We start from the raw sequence: 18,754 nt of genomic DNA, 5'->3' as shown, positions 1-18,754 counted from the left end.
CACTGTACTCGGGATACATGCTTAAATAAATAGGGGTTTCTGCATTCTAGATACATAACAGAAAATATCTATATATGCAACTTCTTGGCCTATACTTTTTGCATCCATCTTTATTCTATCTATTCTTTCTTTCATTCTTTCCCAAAAAAATTGGCTAGTAATCATATTTTTTTGTAATAGTTTATCCCAATAAGATCATTAAAAAATGTGATGAGAGAGTAATATTTAAGTGCACTTCAACTATGATGTTGCGTATTTAAAATGTCTTCTTAATCAATATGGAACAATCAGTTCGAAGGAGGTTGACTGAATGTCTAGATCATTTAGTACTCCAAATATTATTGGACTATCTAATATTTTGCCATCCTAGTTATAAAAAAATCAAATTATGGATTCATAAGCTTGTTTAGTTACTCTAAGTGATGTTATCTATAAAAATTTAATTTTGATATAGTACATGTATATAAAAAACTAATTTAAATAACACACTAATAACTAAGTGTGTAATTTTTTTTAGAAAAAAAAAAACAAATAGAGACCCGATTTTCTTAATTTTTGACAAATACATTTCTGTTAAATTTAAATATCAAAATTTTCATAACTTTTACAAATGAAAGACAAATTCATCCCTTTATCCATTTGCCTTTCATGAATCATACAAAACTCATTGATGTGGCTGTAACTTTGTCCAGTTGTCCATTACAGAGCCAAGATAAAAGAGAACAAAAGTTTCGAGAACCAAAAGATCCCCTAATATGCAAACAATGTCGCTTTGAACTCTAATGCTTCAAATTGGGGTGGTTTCAAGCAGTGTATGTAGTAGATGCTCATACTTATTCATGGTGGTGTTGTTTTCACTTATGGCCAATGATGGAGGCTCATCAAACACGAGACAAACTGGAGATAGAGGAAGACAATAACGCTTAGTAGAAAATTTAACCTCATGTGTTGTGCAAGCTGGCGATGAGAAAGATGGCATTATTCCAAAATATTTTTATGGAGTGTATACTATACTTTACATGTTGAAGAGAACCAGCAATTCAAGTTGACTATATTTTGGCAGCCCATTCTATAAGATAAACTCGTAATTTCTCATGACATGGATGAAGTTGAGATTGTGTATGTACGCATTTGGATGTTGTGCCAATTCGTGTAAGTGAAACTACTTATTGTATATTTTTTATGTGAATTGATGACTATATTAAAAAAATTAGAAATATAGAACCTAGTCATTGGGTGACAAAGAGGGCGAAGACATTAAAAAAAAGGTTTAATTACTCTGCAGGTCCCTATAGTTTCACCAAATTTTCAATTAGGTCCCTATACTTTTTTTATTTTCAATTGGGTCCCTAGACGTTAATTTTTTTTCTTCAATTAAGTCCCTACCGTGACAAAACCGTTTGAAATAACAGATTATTCTGTTAAAAAATAGAATATTCTCATAATTAATTTAGAATAACTAATTAAACACCTCTCTATTTTTTTAAAATACCAAAATAGCCCTTGGTCCCCAAAATGAAAGATTCCTTGCTAGCCCTAATTTTCTCTGTCTTTGTTGAAGTTGTGCACAAAGATACTGTGAACCACCGATGTGTCCGCCACCACGATCGTGAACCCGTTACCCACCAAGCTAAATACGCACTCCATCTTCTTTCTTTCTTTGTTCTTCTTTTTATTCTTTTCTTCCTCACTTCACGAATCTCTTTATCTTCTTTTCCCCTCTCACGGCAAAATAGGGAACAGTAAGTTCTTGGCGTTTCTACTCCGTTCGTTGGTTTCATCGTCCATTTGCGTCGTCGTCCGTGGCGGTGTGGGCGTAGGTTGGTTGATGGTCTTCCGTGGCTTCTGATATGCTCTGTAGTGTTCGTCCGTCTGCTCTGCTCTGCTCCACGTTGTTCGTCCGTGGGTTTCGTGGCGTTCCCTCGCCGAGCCGCGCCTCGCTGCCTGAAATCAATATGCCAAAACAGGTAACGAGTTAAATTTTTTGGTTTTATTTTGATTTTAATATTGATTCAGTATGTAACTGGTTCTTTGGAAATGCTGCTGTGATTTTGTTTTGATTTTAATATTAATTTGTTATAAGGTTGTTATGCTTTTGATTTGGTAATTGGCTCTCTAGAAATGTTGTTTTGATTTTTTTTTATTTTAATATTGATTTGGTATAATGCTGTTCTGATTTTGAGTTGGAAACTAGATCTCTGGAAATGCTATTTTGATTTTATTTTAAGAGGATAAAAACCCTTGGTGATTGGAAAAGGGAGCAGAATTTAAGAAATGAAAGCTGCAATGGCTTTCAAAGCACGATCTTCACTCTTCAGCTTTTTCTTGGGTGGAACCATTTGCTTGCAGATACTTGTTACCAATGTTAAAGGAGTGGTCACCACCATCAATGACATGCAGCTCATTGGGGGTTTTTATTTTCTTTCTAGTGGGTTCTAACTTCTCAAGTGGACAGAGAGTATCCTTGCTACCCTGTGCAAGGCACAACACAAAACAAACACTAAGATAAATAGAATAGTTTTTTTCTTTTTTTTTTTGGAATTTAAGTAGGCTATAGTTAAAATTAAAAAATGATGCATTGCAGGGATTCATGCTAGAGTGCATATGTATGTGATTTCTTTAAAAAAGTAAGAGATGATTATATCTAATTTTGGTATAAGCGGAATATATCATACTTGGTTTTGAACAAGAAAGTAAGATATGATTATATGCCATTTTGGTATAAGCTGAATTCATTTTTCTTTTTTCACTTTAGAGATGAGCTCATCTCATCTTAAATTAGTCTTACTATTGTATTTTAGTTTTTACTGCTAAATCATTTTTATTTATCTGATAAATTTAGTGGTCATGACATATGCAGTTGTTTTGTTTGATGGCATATTGGTTGCTCTATATTTATCTGATAAACTCTTTTATGTTTCTATCCATAGCTAGTAGTTCTGTGATAGATAGGATTACATAAGCTGGTGTAATTACTATGCAACAACCCAAAATTTCAAGTTCTAGGAGGTTTTTTTTACTAGTTATAATTACTAGTGAGTACTGAGTACTGAGCAGTGGTAAAAGTAAATTATAAACGAATTTTGTTGTCCTGAATTTGTCAGGATTGTTTGCAAGAGTCCCTTTTTTTGGAAACTAAATTATAAAAGAGTCAGTGACTATTGATGCTGTTTGTAATGGTTTAATCCAGGGATGTGGAGTGAAAATTCTGGAGGTGTATATGGTGGTGACGGAGAACCCCCGAAGAGTTGAATGGACCTCACAAAGATAATCCTGCTCCGACTTCCTTTGTTTCAAAAGCAGGCTACAGGCTACCATACTTTGATTGAAGCTTTTGGTAGACTATCTTGTTGGGACATCTGATGAACTCAAGTCTACTCTTTATTGTTGATCCTATGCTGGTTCAGAAAGTGGAAGTGAGAGGCTGCAACACAAGAACTGATTTATAGATTATCTGTATATTACACTGAAATTATGTTTTCTATGGTTTTCATTTTTAGATTTTAAATTTCAATAACACAAATTATATAACCTTGTGGTTTTTTATGGTGTATCATCATATAATAAAGACACAAACTATATTTCATGAATCCATACAAATGTAAAATATTATATGATCATAATAAATACTTGAATAATGAAAATTGAATTTTATGTATACTTATTACTACTATTTCTGTTTCATTTTATCCATTCTTTTTTTTCTATATGTTCTTTAAAAATAAGGTATTTTGAAAGTAAAAAAAAAAAGAGAAACTATTTTTGGTACAATTTGTATATAAATAAGCAAAAGAATGATAGTGACAAAATAAAAAGGATTATAGGAATATTTTTCATGTTGTAGAATCATTGAATAGGGATTATAGGAATATCTTTCATTGAATATTTATAGTTTCATCTAATTTTCAATTAGGTCCCTATACTTTTTTTTCAATTGGGTCCCTATGGGTATATAAGTAATTTCACAATTCACTAATATTTTTTTGACGTTTAATGTTAATAGGGACTAAATTGAAAAAAAAATAATGTATAGGGACTCAATTGAAAAGAAAAAAAATATAGGGACCTAATTGAAAATTCGGTGAAACTATAGGGACTTACAGAGTAATTAAACCTAAAAAAAATTTTGGGAAGAAAGAACTGGAGAATAGAGTGGCTGAATTAAAGCAGAGGATAGTTTATTTAGAGAACAAGAAAAGCATTAATTTCATATTCATAATTATAGCTTTGATTGTTGTATTGTCGGATGTTTATGTATTTAAGGTATGAAAAAATGAGGAAAACATGTGAAACGTAATGAATTATGTTCTTGAATTATGTATTTTGGTTAATATGAATGAATAAATGATGCAATGTGGTTAATATGAATAAATGAATGATATGGATCCTTTAACATATGAATATATGAATGATATGGATCCTTTAACGTTGAATGATATGAATCACCTTAGATCATAAGCGGTAAGCCTAAATAATAACATAAGCAAAATTGATAATAGTGTCACAAAATGACATAACCAAATTTAGCAAATAAAATGTAGCAGACATATCAACTAGTTTTTCAAAAAACTAACTTAAAAGTAATTTAATTTGCTCAAAGAAAGTTTGGTAATATCTATTATAACCAAAAAACTAATATTTGTTTCGAAAATAAGATAATGTCAAATTGGTTACTTTTTTAAATTGTGAATGATTGAATTTGGAATAAACTTGAATATTCATGTTGTGGCACCACTTGCTGCTGTCAGATGATGAGCGGATATTTTATACGCTTTTTGAGGGTAATTTCATGTAATTTTTAGTATGTTTTAGTTAGTTTTTAGTATATTTTTATTAGTTTTTAGGCAAAATTCATATTTCTGTACTTTACTATGAGTTTGTGTATTTTTCTGTGATTTCATGAATTTTCTGGCTGAAATTGAGGGGCTGAGCAAAAATCTGACTCAAGCTAAAAAAGGATGGCTGATGCTGTTGGATTCTGACCTCCCTGCATTCGGAATGGATTTTTTGGAACTATAGGAGCTCAATTGGCGCGCTCTCAATTGGGTTGGAAAGTAGACATCCAGGGCTTTCCAGCAACATATAATAGTTCATACTTTGCTCAAAGATAAACGACGTAAACTGGCGTTAAACGCCAGAAACAGGTTACAAGTTGGAGTTAAACGCCCAAAACAGATTACAACCTGGCGTTTAACTCCAGAGACAGCCTATGCACGTGTAAAGCTCAAAGCTCAGCCCCAGCACACACCAAGTGGACTCCAGAAGTGGATTTCAACACTATCTATCTCAGTTTACTCATTTTCTGAAAACCTATGTTACTAGTTTAGTATTTAAACAACTTTTAGAGATTTATTTTGTACCTCATGACATTTTAGATTTGAACTTTGTATTTCTAACGGCATGAGTCTCTAAACCCCATTGTTGAGGGTGAGGAGCTCTGCTATGTCTCGATGGATTAATGCAATTGTTTCTGTTTTCTATTCAAACACGCTTGTTTCTATCTAAGATATCCATTCGTACTTCAATATGATGAATGTGATGATCCGTGACACTAATCACCATTCTCAATCTATGAACGCGTGCCTGACAACCACATCCATTCTACCTTAGATTGAATGAGTATCTCTTGGATTCCTTAATCAGCATTCTTGAGAATCCGAAAAGTCTAAACCTTGTCTGTGGTATTCCGAGTAGGATTCAGGGATTGGATAACTGTGACAAGCTTCAAACTCACCAAGGTTGGGCGTAGTGACAGACGCAAAAGGATCAATTGATCCTATTCCAACATGAGTGAGAACCGACAGATGATTAGCCGTAAGGTGACAGCACACCTGGACCATTTTCACTGAGAGGACGGATGCTAGCCATTGACAACGGTGATCCACCAACATACAGCTTGCCATAGGAGGAACCTTGCGTGCGTGAAGAAGAAGACAGGGGGAAAGCAGATATTCAGAAGACAAAGCATCTCCAAAACTCTAATATATTCTCCATTACTGCATAACAAGTACTATTTAATCCATGCTTTTTATTTACTACCAATTAAAATTGAGATTTATTATCATCCTAACTAAGAGTTACAAGATAACCAGCTTGCTTCAAGCCGACAATCTCCATGGGATTCGACCCTTACTCACGTAAGGTATTACTTGGACGACCCATTACACTTGCTGGTTAGTGGTACGAGTTGTGAAAAGTGTGATTTACAATTTCGTGCACTAAGTTTTTGGCGTCGTTGCCGGGGATTGTTCGAGTTTGAACAACTGACGATTTATCTTGTTGCTTAGATTAGGAAATTTTTGTCTTTTGGGTCAGAGTCTTTTATTTTCTTTTCAAAATTTTTCAAAAATATTATTTTTCTTAATTAATTTTTAGTTTTTCTGTGAGTTTAGTGTCATGGTTTAAGTTTGGTGTCAATTGCATGCTTTTCTTTGTCTTTCAATTTTGGAATTGCATGTTCTTTGTTCTTCCTTGATCTTCAAGTTGTTCTTGTTAATTTTTCTTGTTTGATCTTTAGTTTTTCTTGTTCTGTCTTTTCTTGTTTTTCTTGTGCTTTTTCAAAATATCAGTTTTATATATATATATATATATATATATTAAAACACGTTAAATTTATAGCTCAGTTGGCTAGAGCGTTGTGTTTGTGTTCTTAGTAATTGGGTATCTTCCTTTTAAAACTTTTTCAAAAATAATTTTTCTTTGATTAAATCTTGTGTCAAACTTTAAGTTTGGTGTTCTCTTGTTAATTCTTCTAAAGTTTTCGAAAATTTTATTTTTGTTTTCTAAAAATTTTAAGTTTGGTGTTCTTTCTTTTATTTTGTTGTTCTTGAGTCTTATTTGTGTTTTGATCTTAAAATTTTTAAGTTTGGTGTGTCTTGGTGTTTTCCCTCCAAAATTTTCGAAAACAAGGAGTATTGGATCTAAAAATTTTAAGTCTTATGTCTTTTGTGCAATCTTCTCTTTCATAATAAAATTCAAAAATAAAAAAATTATCTTTTTCTTTAATTTCTCATAATTTTCGAATTCCTTGGGTTGACTTGGTCAAAATTTTTCAAATCATATCCTTTTAAGATTTTTAAAATCATATATTTTTCAAAAATATCCTAACCACTTTCTCTCTCCTCACTTTTTCGAAAATCTTCATAAAATATTTTCAATTCTTTTTTTATTATTTTTATTGTAGTTTTTATTTTATTTTATTTTATTATTTCAAAAATAATTTTTTAATATAATAAAATAAATAAAATAAATCCACGTCATCTCCCTTTCTCCATCATGGACCTAAGTGGAAATGAACAGTCCAGAAGGACTCTGGGGTCATATGCTAACCCCACTACTGCTTCATATGGGAGTAGTATCTGTATACCCTCCATCGGAGTCAGTAGTTTTGAGTTGAATCCTCAGCTCATTATCATGGTGCAGCAAAGTTGCCAGTATTCCGGTCTTCCATAGAAAGAACCTACAGAGTTTCTGGCACAGTTTGTATAACATGCTGACACAGTACATGATAAGGAAGTAGATCAGGATGTCTACAGATTATTACTGTTTTCATTTGCTGTAAAAGACCAAGCTAAGAGGTGGTTAAATAACCAACCTAAGGCTAGCATAAGGACATGGAAACAGCTGTCAGAAAAATTTTTGAATCAATATTTCCCTCCAAAATGGATGACACAACTAAGGCTGAGCATCCATGGCTTTAAACAAGGAGATAATGAATCTCTTTATGATGCCTGGGAGAGATACAGAGAGACGGTAAGAAAATGCCCCTCTGAAATGTTTTCAGAGTGGGTGTAGTTAGACATCTTCTATTATGGGCTTACAAAGAAAGCTCAGATGTCTTTGGACCATTCAGCTGGTGGATCTATACACATGAGAAAGACAATTGAAGAAGCTCAAGAGCTCATTGATACAGTTGCTAGAAATCAGCATCTGTACCTAAGTAGTGAATCTTCCATGAATGAAGAGGCTAAAACAGTAACTGCTGAACTCAGTCCTGCAGAACAAGTTACTGAATTCAATCAGCAATTAGATTTTCTAACAAAATAGCTAGCCAAATTCAAGGAGATACTACAAGATACAAGAATGGCTAATATGAATATGGAAGTACAGTTGAAGCAAACAGAACAGCAGTTATCAAAACAAATAACAGAAGAGTACTAAGCAGTTCAATTAAGAAGTGGAAAAATATTAAATACCTCACTTCATGGCAGCAGGAAGCCAAGAAATGAACAAACTGCTACCCAAAATCCCTCTGAGGACAGTAAGAGCCCAGAGAGAAATAATTCTGGCGCTCAAACACCAGAAAAGGGTGGAGAGCTGGCGTTAAACGCCCAACCCATGCTCAGTTCTGGTGTTCAAACGCCACAAACAGGCAAGGAGTTGGCGTTAAACGCCCAAGGAAAGCTCAGTTCCGGCGTTCAAACGCCAGAAACAGGTAAGGAGTTGGCGTCCAATGCCAATCCAGCTTCCAACCTTGACATTCAAACGCCAATAAGGGATCAGACACATACAAGTGCTAATAGCAACCCCTCTAAAAAGGCTTCTCCAACCACATCTGTAGGAAATAAACCTGTAGCAACTAAGGTTGAGGAATACAAAGCCAAAATGTCTTATCCTCAGAAACTCTGCCAAGCGGAGCAGGATAAGCAATTTGCCCGCTTTGCAGACTATCTCAGGACTCTTGAAATAAAGATTCCGTTTGCAGAGGCACTTGAGCAAATACCCTCTTATGCTAAGTTCATGAAAGAGATCTTAAGTCATAAGAAGGATTGGAGAGAAACTAAAAAAGTTTACCTCACTGAAGAATGCAGTGCAGTCATTCTGAAAAAGCTTACCAGAGAAGCTTAAAGATCCCGGAAGCTTCATGATACCTTGCACATTAGAGGGTACTTGTACCAAGAAAGCTTTATGTGATCTTGGAACAAGTATCAACCTAATACCTGCATCCACTATCAAAAAGCTTGGTCTGACTGAAGAAGTCAAACCAACCCGGATATGTCTCCAACTTGTTGATGGCTCCATTAAATACCCATCAGGCATGATTGAAGACATGATTGTCAAGGTTGGGCCATTAGCCTTTCCCACTGACTTTATGGTGCTGGAAATGGAGGAGCACAAGAGTGCAACTCTCATTCTAGGAAGACCTTTCCTAGCAACTGAACGAACCCTCATTGACGTCCAAAAGGAGAATTAACCCTGAGAGTCAATGAGGACAAGTTTAAGTTGAATGTTGTCAAAGCTATGCAACATCCAGACACCCCAAACGACTGCATGAGCATTGATAATATTGACTCTCTGGTGGAAGAGGTAAATATGACTGAGAGTCTCGAATCAGAGCTAGAAGATATCTTTAAAGATATTCAGCCTGATCTGAAGGAACCAGAGAGAATAATAGAACCTCTAAAAATCTTTCAGGAAGAGGAGAAACCTCCTAAACCTGAGCTCAAACCATTACCACCATCCCTGAAATATGCATTTTTGAGAGAAGGTGACACTTTTCCTGTAATCATAAGCTCTACCTTAGAGCCACAGGAAGAGGAAGCACTAATCCAAGTGCTGAGGACACACAAGACAGCTCTTGGGTGGTCCATCATTGATCTTAAGGGCATTAGCCCAGCCAGATGCATGCACAAGATCCTATTGGAGGATGAAGCTAAGCCAGTGGTTCAACCACAGAGACAGCTAAATCCATCCATAAAGGAGGTGGTGCAGAAGGAGGTCACTAAATTACTAGAGGCTGGGATTATTTATCCTATTTCTGATAGCCCCTGGGTAAGCCCTGTCCAAGTCGTCCCTAAGAAGGGTGGCATGATAGTGGTTCATAATGAAAAAAACGAACTGGTTCCTACAAGAACAGTTACATGGTGGCGTATGTGTATTGATTACAGAAGGCTCAATACAGCTACCAGAAAAGATCATTTTCCTTTACCATTCATAGACCAGATACTAGAAAGACTAGCAGGTCTTGATTACTACTGCTTTCTGGATGGATATTCAGGTTATAATCAAATTGCAGTAGATCCCCAGGATCAAGAGAAAACAGCATTCACATGTCCATCTGGAGTATTTGCATACAGAAGGATGCCATTTGGTCTGTGCAATGCACCTGCAACCTTTCAAAGGTGCATGCTCTCTATTTTCTCTGATATGGTGAAAAAATTTCTGAAAGTCTTCATGGATGACTTTTCAGTATTTGGAGACTCATTCAGCTCCTGTCTTGACCATCTAGCACTTGTTCTAAAGAGGTGCCAAGAGACTAACCTGGTTTTAAACTGGGAGAAATGTCACTTTATGGTGACTGAAGGAATTGTCCTTGGGCACAAAATTTTGAACAAGAGAATAGAGGTGGATCAAGCTAAGGTAGAGGTAATTGAAAAATTACCACCACCTGCCAATGTTAAGGCAATCAGAAGCTTTCTGGGACATGCAGGATTCTATAGGAGGTTTATAAAAGATTTTTCAAAAATTGCAAAATCGCTGAGTAATTTGCTAGCCGCTGACACGCCATTTATCTTTGATAAGGAGTGTCTGCAGGCATTTGAGACTCTGAAAGCTAAGCTGGTCATAGCACCAGTCATCTCTGCACCAGACTGGACATTGCCATTTGAACTAATGTGTGATGACAGTGACCATGCCATTGGTGCAGTGTTGGGATAAAGGCATGACAAGCTTCTACACGTCATTTATTATGCCAATCGTGTTTTAAATGACGCACAGAAGAACTACACAACCACAAAAAAAGAGTTACTTGCAGTGGTTTACGCCATTGACAAGTTCAGATCTTATTTAGTAGGATCAAAAGTGATTGTGTACACTGACCATGCTGCTCTTAAATATCTACTCACAAAGCAGGATTCAAAACCCAGACTCATAAGATGGGTGTTGCTTCTGCAAGAGTTTGATATAGAAATAAGAGACAGAAAAGGAACAGAGAACCAACTCTTTGCTATCCAGGAAATACCATGGTTTGCAGACATTACAAACTACAAGGCAGTGAGATTCATACCCAAAGAGTATAGTAGGTAGCAATAAAAAAATTGATCTCGGATGCAAAGTACTATCTGTGGGATGAACCATATCTCTTCAAGAGATGTGCAGATGGAGTAATCCGTAGATGTGTGCCTAAAGAAGAAGCACAGAAGATCCTCTAGCATTGCCATGGATCACAGTATGGAGAATATTTTGGAAGTGAGCGAACAGCCACAAGAGTCCTCCAATGTGGCTTCTACTGGCCTACTCTTTATAAAGACTCCCGAGAGTTTGTACGTAATTGTGACAGTTGTCAAAGATCTGGCAATCTGCCTCACAGTTATGCCATACCTCAACAAGGGATCTTGGAGATTGAGTTGTTTGATGTATGGGGTATTGACTTCATGGGGCCTTTCCCATCATCATACTCAAACACTTATATTCTGGTGGCAGTAGATTATGTATCCAAATGGGTGAAGGCTATTGCAACACCCACTAATGATACTAAGATAGTGCTGAAATTCTTCCAGAAACACATCTTCAACAGATTTGGTGTCCCTAGAGTACTAATCAGTGATGGAAGCGCTCATTTCTGTAATAAACAACTTTACTCTGCTATGGTTCGATATGGAGTTAGCCACAGGGTGGAAACTCCATATCATCCACAGATAAATGGGCAAGCTGAAGTCTCTAATAGAGAACTTAAAAGAATCCTGGAACGAACTGTGATTAACCGTAGAAGGGATTGGGCAAGAAGCTTGATTATGCTCTGTGGGCATACAAAACAGCATTCAAGACTCTGATAGGGACCTCTCCATACCAGCTTGTGTATGGAAAAGCCTGTCACTTGCCAGTGGAATTGGAACACAAGGCCTACTGGGCAACTAGATTCCTAAACCTTGATGCCAAGTTAGTTGGAGAAAAACGATAGCTCCAGTTAAATGAGCTAGAGAAATTCAGACTCAATGCTTTCGAAAATGCAAAAATTTACAAAGAGAAAGCAAAAAGATGGCATGATAAGAAGCTGTCATCCAGAGTCTTTGAGCCAGGGCAGAAAGTTCTGCTGTTTAACTCTAGGCTCAAATTATTCCCTGAAAAATTGAAATCCCGGTGGAGAGGACCATATGTGATTACAAGTATGTTACCATATGGATATATAGAGCTTCAGGATAATGACTCTAACAAAAAATTCATTGTTAATGTACAGAGAGTCAAACATTATATTGAAATCAATTTTGAGCAAGAATGTCAAAACTGAGACTTGATTAAAGCTCAGTAATAGTCCAGCTAAAGACAATAAAGAAGCGCTTGTTGGGAGGCAACACAGCCAATAACAAAGCTTATTTGTGAATTAAATGATAATTTTACAGGTTCATATTAATTATCTTCAAGGTAAAATAGCAATTGCATGAGTTCACAGAGTTACAGAAGGATTCAGATGATAAAACAGCAAAAAGAAGCTCACTAGTGTGAAAACGCCTGTAAAAGCTATTTTGGGCGTTAAACGCCCAAAAGAAGCATCTACTGGGCGTTTAACGCCAGTAGGGATAACCATTTGGGCGTTAAACGCCAGAATGGATACCATTCTGGGCGTTTAACGCCAAATTTGCAGCATCCTGGGCATTCAGAAAAACGTCTAGTGATAAAGGATTTTCTGGCGTTTAACGCCAGCCAGAAGCTACAGCTGGGCGTTAAACGCCCAGGAGAGGCTACAGATGGGCGTTAAACGCCCAGGAAAGTTCTGCTGTTGAACTCTAGGCTCAAATTATTCCCCGAAAAATTGAAATCCCGGTGGAGAGGACCATATGTGATTACAGGTGTGTTACCATATGGATATGTAGAGTTTCAGGATAATGACTCTAACAAAAAATTCATTGTTAATGGACAGAGAGTCAAACATTATCTTGAAATCAATTTTGAGCAAGAATGCTCAAAACTGAGACTTGATTAAAGCTCAGTAATAGTCCAGCTAAAGACAATAAAGAAGCGCTTGCTGGGAGGCAACCCAGCCAATAACAAAGCTTATTTGTTAATTAAATGATAATTTTACAGGTTCATATTAATTATCTTCAAGGTGAAATAGCAATTGCATGAGTTCACAGAGTTACAGAAGGATTCAGATGATAAAACAGCAAAAAGAAGCTCACTAGTGCGAAAATGCTTGTGAAAGCTATTTTGGGCGTTAAACGCCCAAAAGAAGTATCTACTGGGTGTTTAATGCCAGTAGGGATAACCATTTGGGCGTTAAACGCCAGAATGGATACCATTCTGGGCGTTTAACGCCAAATTTGCAGCATCCTGGGCGTTCAGAAAAATGTCCAGTGATAAAGGATTTTCTGGCGTTTAACGCCAGCCAGAAGCTACAGCTGGGCGTTAAACGCCCAGGAGAGGCTACAGATGGGCGTTAAACGCCCAGGAAAGTTCTGCTGTTTAACTCTAGGCTCAAATTATTCCCGATAAATTGAAATCCCGGTGGAGAGGACCATATGTGATTACAGGTGTGTTACCATATGGATATGTAGAGCTTCAGGATAATGACTCTAACAAAAAAATTATTGTTAATGGACAGAGAGTCAAACATTATCTTGAAATCAATTTTGAGCAAGAATGCTCAAAACTGAGACTTGATTAAAGCTCAGTAATAGTCCAGCTAAAGACAATAAAGAAGTGCTTGCTGGGAGGCAACCCAGCCAATAACAAAGCTTATTTGTTAATTAAATGATAATTTTACAGGTTCAAATTAATTATCTTCAAGGTAAAATAGCAATTGCATGAGTTCACAGAGTTACAGATGGATTCAGATGATAAAACAGCAAAAAGAAGCTCACTAGTGCGAAAACGCCTGTAAAAGCTATTTTGGGCGTTAAACACCCAAAAGAAGCATCTACTGGGCGTTTAACGCCAGTAAGGATAACCATTTGGGCGTTAAACGCCAGAATGGATACCATTCTGGGCGTTTAACGCCAAATTTACAGCATCCTGGGCGTTCAGAAAAACGTCCAGTGATAAAGGATTTTCTGGCGTTTAACGCCAGCCAGAAGCTACAGCTGGGCGTTAAACGCCCAGGAAAGGCTACAGATGGGCGTTAAATGCCCAAAACATGCAGCAGTTGGGCGTTTAACGCCAGGATTGTGGGGAGAAGGCAACTTCGTTTTCACTTCAAATTTTTTTTCCATTTTTCATGTTTCAATTCATGATTTCTTGCATAAACATGTTATAAACTCTCATCTTTCAACTTCACTTTCGGAAATTTTTTTTATCCTAAACATATTTCTTAATTTTTCTTCAATATATTTTCAAACCCTTTTCAAAACTCACTTATCTTTTTGAATTCCTTTCAAATCTTTTTTTAAATTCCTCTCAAATCTTTTTAAATTAATCATATCTTCTTTTCAAAATTCAGATTTATCTTTTTCAAATTTCTTTCATATCTTTTCAATTTTAAATTACATCTTTTTCCTATCATACTTATCTTTTACAAATCATATCTTCTATCCTATCTTTTTCAAAAAATTTTCGAAAACCCACCCCCGTTTCCCTTTAAATCCGCGTTCGGCATCCCTCCTTGGTGCACGAAATTGTGATCTTCAATGGTGCCAACAGCTTGGTATGCACAATTGTAATCTCACTTCTTTTTCACAACTTCTCACAACTAACCAGCAAGTACACTGGGTCGTCCAAGTAATAAACCTTATGTGAGTAAGGGTCGATCCCACGGAGATTGTTGGTATGAAGCAAGCTATGGTCATCTTGTAAATCTCAGTCAGGCGGATTCTAATGGTTATAATGGTTTTCGAATATAAAGATAAATAAAGCATAAAATAAAGATAGAGATACTTATGTAATGCATTGGTGGAAATTCCAGATTAGTGCATGCAAATACTGTGTTCCTTCTGAATATCTGCTTTCTTATTGCTTTCATCCAATCATTCTTACTCCTTTCTATGGCAAGCTGTATGTAGGGCGTCACCGTTGTCAATGGCTACTTCCCATCCTCTCAGTGAAAATAGTCCAAATACGCTGTCACAGCATGGCTAATCATCTGTCGGTTCTCGATCATGTTGGAATAGAATCCAGTGATTCTTTTGCATCTGTCACTACACCCAACACTCGTGAGTTTGAAGCTCGTCACAGTCATCCCATCTCAGATCCTACTTGGAATACCACAGACAAGGTTTAGACTTTCTGGATCTCAGGAATGGCCGCCAATAAATCTAGCTTATACCACGAAGACTCCGATCTTTCGGAATGGAGGCTAAGAGATACACGCTCAATCTTAAGTAGAACGGAAGTGGTTGTAAGTCACGTGTTCATAGGTGAGAATGATGATGAGTGTCACGGATCATCACATTCATCAGGTTGAAGTGTGAGTGAATATCTTAGAATAGGAATAAGCTTGAATTGAATAGAAAATAGTAGTACTTTGCATTAAAACTCGAGGTACAGCAGAGCTCCACACCTTAATCTATGGTGTGTAGAAACTCCACTGTTGAAAATACATAAGTGAAAATAGGGTAGGCATGGCCATGAGGCCAGCCCCTAATGTCTTAGGACTAACAATAATCAAAGATGTTCCAAAAGCTCGTCCAAAGATACGAATACAATAGTAAAAAGTCCTATTTATACTAGACTAGTTACTAGGGTTTATAGAAATAAGTCTAAGTGCAGAAATCCACTTCCGGGGCCCACTTTGGGTGTGCTTGGGTTGAGCTTGAGCTTTACACGTGCAGAGGCTTCTCTTGAAGTTAAACGCCAAGTTGTAACGTGTTTTTGGCGTTTAACTCTGGTTTGTGACGTGTTTCTGGCGTTTTACTCCAGAATGCAGCATGGAACTGGCGTTGAACGCCAGTTTGCGTCGTCTAAGCTCAAATAGAGTATAAACTATTATATATTGCTGGAAATCCCTGGATGTCTACTTTCTAACGCAATTGAGAGCGCGCCATTTGGAGTTCTGTAGTTCCAGAAAATCCATTTCGAGTGCAGGGAGGTCAGAATCCAACAACATCAGCAGTCCTTTGTCAGCCTCCTATCAGATTTTTGCTCAGGTCCCTCAATTTCAGCCAGAAAATATCTAAAATCATAGAAAAACACACAAACTCATAGTAAAGTCTAGAAATGTTAATTTTGCATAAAAACTAATAAAAACATCCTTAGAAGTAGCTAGATCCTACTAAAAACTACCTAAAAATAATGCTAAAAAGCGTATAAATTATCCGCTCATCACAACACGAAACTTAAATTGTTGCTTGTCCCCAAGCAACTGAAAATCAAATTGGATAAAAAGAAGAGAATATACTATAAATCACAAAATATCAATGAATATTAGTTCTAATTAGATGAGCGGGACTCGTAGCTTTTTGCTTCTAAACAGTTTTGGCATCTCACTTTTTCCTTTGAAGTTTAGAATGATTGGCATCTATAGGAACTCAGAGTTTTAGATAGTGTTATTGATTCTCCTAGTTAAGTATGTTGATTCTTGAACACAGCTACTTTTATGAGTTTTGGTCGTGGCCCTAAGCACTTTGTTTTCCAGTATTACCACCGGATACATAAATGCCACAGACACATGACTGGGTGAACCTTTTCAGATTGTGACTCAGCTTTGCTAAAGTCCCCAGTTAGAGGTGTCCAGAGCTCTTAAGCACACTCTTTTTGCTTTAGATCACGACTTTAACCACTCAGTCTCAAGTTTTTCACTTGGACCTTCATGCCACAAGCACATGGTTAGGGACAACTTGATTTAGCCGCTTAGGCTTGGATTTTATTTTCTTGGGCCCTCCTATCCACTGATGCTCAAAGCATTGGACCCTTTTTACCCTTTCCTTTTGGTTTTAAGGGCTATTGGCTTTTTCTGCTTGCTTTTTCTTTTTCTTTCTTTAAATTTTTTTTTGCCACTTCTTCTTTTTTTTCGCAAGCTTTGTTCTTCACTGCTTTTTCTTGCTTCAAGAATCAATTTCATGATTTTTCAGATTATCAATAATATTTCTCTTGTTCATCATTCTTTCAAGAGCCAACAATTTTAACATTCATAAACAACAAGATAAAAAATATGCACTGTTCAAGCATTCATTCAGAAAACAAAAAGTATTGTCACCTCATGTACTTTTTGTTCTTTTGTATTAAAAACATTTTTCATTTAAGAAAGGTGAAGGATTCATGGAATTATTTATAGCCTTAAGACATAGTTACTAAATACTAATGATCATGTAATAAAGACACAAACATAGACAAACATGAAGCCCAAAAACCGAAAAACAGAGAGATAAGAACAAGGGAGTTAAGGAATGAGTCCACCTTAGTGATGGTGGCGCCTTCTTCTTGAAGGACCAATGGTGTTCTTGAGCTCCTCTACGTCTCTTCCTTGCCTTTGTTGTTCCTCCCTCATAGCTCTTTGATCTTCTCTAATCTCATTGAGAATGATGGAGTGTTCTTGGTGTTCCACCCTTAATTGGTTCATGTCATGACTCAATCCGTTTGGAGGAAAATGCATCCCTTGAGGCATCTCAGAGATTTCTTGATGATGAGCTTCCTCATGCGTCTCTTGAGATCCATGAATGGGCTCTCTTGTTTGCTCCATCCTCTCCTTAGTGATGGGCTTGTCCTCTTCAATGAGGATATCTCTTTCTATGACAACTCCAGCTAAATTGCATAGATGGCAAATGAGATGAGAAAAAGCTAGCCTTGCCAAGGTGGAGGGCTTTTCGGCTATTTTGTAGAATTCTAGAGAGATGACTTCATGAACTTCTACTTCCTCTTCAATCATGATGCTATGGATCATGATGGCCCAATCCACAGTTACTTCGGATCGGTTGCTAGTGGGGATGATGGAGTGTTGGATGAACTCTAACCATCCTCTAGCCACAGGCTTAAGATCCAGTCTTCTCAATTGAACTGGCTTGCCTTTTGAGTCTCTTTTCCATTGAGCTCCTTCCACACATATGTCCATGAGGACTTGGTCTAACCTTTGATCAAAGTTGACCTTTCTAGTGTAGGGGCGTACGTCTTCTTGCATCATAGGCAAGTTAAATGCCAACCTTACATTATCCGGACTGAAATATAAGCATTTTCCCCGAACCATTGTAAGCCAATTCTTTGGATTCGGGTTCATACTTTGATCATGGTTTCTAGTGATCCATGCATTGGCATAGAACTCTTGAACCATTAAGATTCCGACTTGTTGAATGGGGTTGGTGAGAACTTCCTAACCTCTTCTTCGGATTTCATGTCGGATCTCCGGATACTCATTTTTCTTGAGCATGAAAGGGACCTCAGGGATCACCTTTTTCTTGGCCACAACTTCATAGAAGTGGTCTTGATGGGCTTTTGAGATGAATCTCTCCATCTCCCATGACTCAGAGGTGGAAGTAATTGCCTTCCCTTTCTTCTTTTTTGAGGTTTTTCTGGCCTTAGGTGCCATTAATGGTTATGGAAAAACAAAAAAGCTATGCTTTTACCATACCAAACTTAGAATGTTGCTCGTCCTTGAGTAAAAGAACAAAGAATAGAAGAAGAAGAAGAAGATATGGAGGAGAGGGAGAGAGGTGAGGGTTTTGGCCAAGGGGGAGAAGAGAGGGTTGTGTTGTGTGAAAATGAAGAAGGATGGAGGGGTTTATATAGTAGAGGGAGAGGCGTTTGGGTTCGGTCATTTAAGGTGGGTGTGGGTGGGAAAGAGATTTTGAATTTGAAGGTAGGTGGGGTTTATGGGGAAGAGTGGGTGTATGTGATTGGTGAAGGGGTAATGGGAAAGAGAGATTGAGGTGATTTGTGAAGGGTATAGTGTTATTGG

Source organism: Arachis stenosperma, chromosome 6, assembly GCF_014773155.1.
Source record: "Arachis stenosperma cultivar V10309 chromosome 6, arast.V10309.gnm1.PFL2, whole genome shotgun sequence".
NCBI classification, from domain to species: domain Eukaryota; kingdom Viridiplantae; phylum Streptophyta; class Magnoliopsida; order Fabales; family Fabaceae; genus Arachis; species Arachis stenosperma.
Note: the sequence above shows the minus strand (reverse complement) of the source record.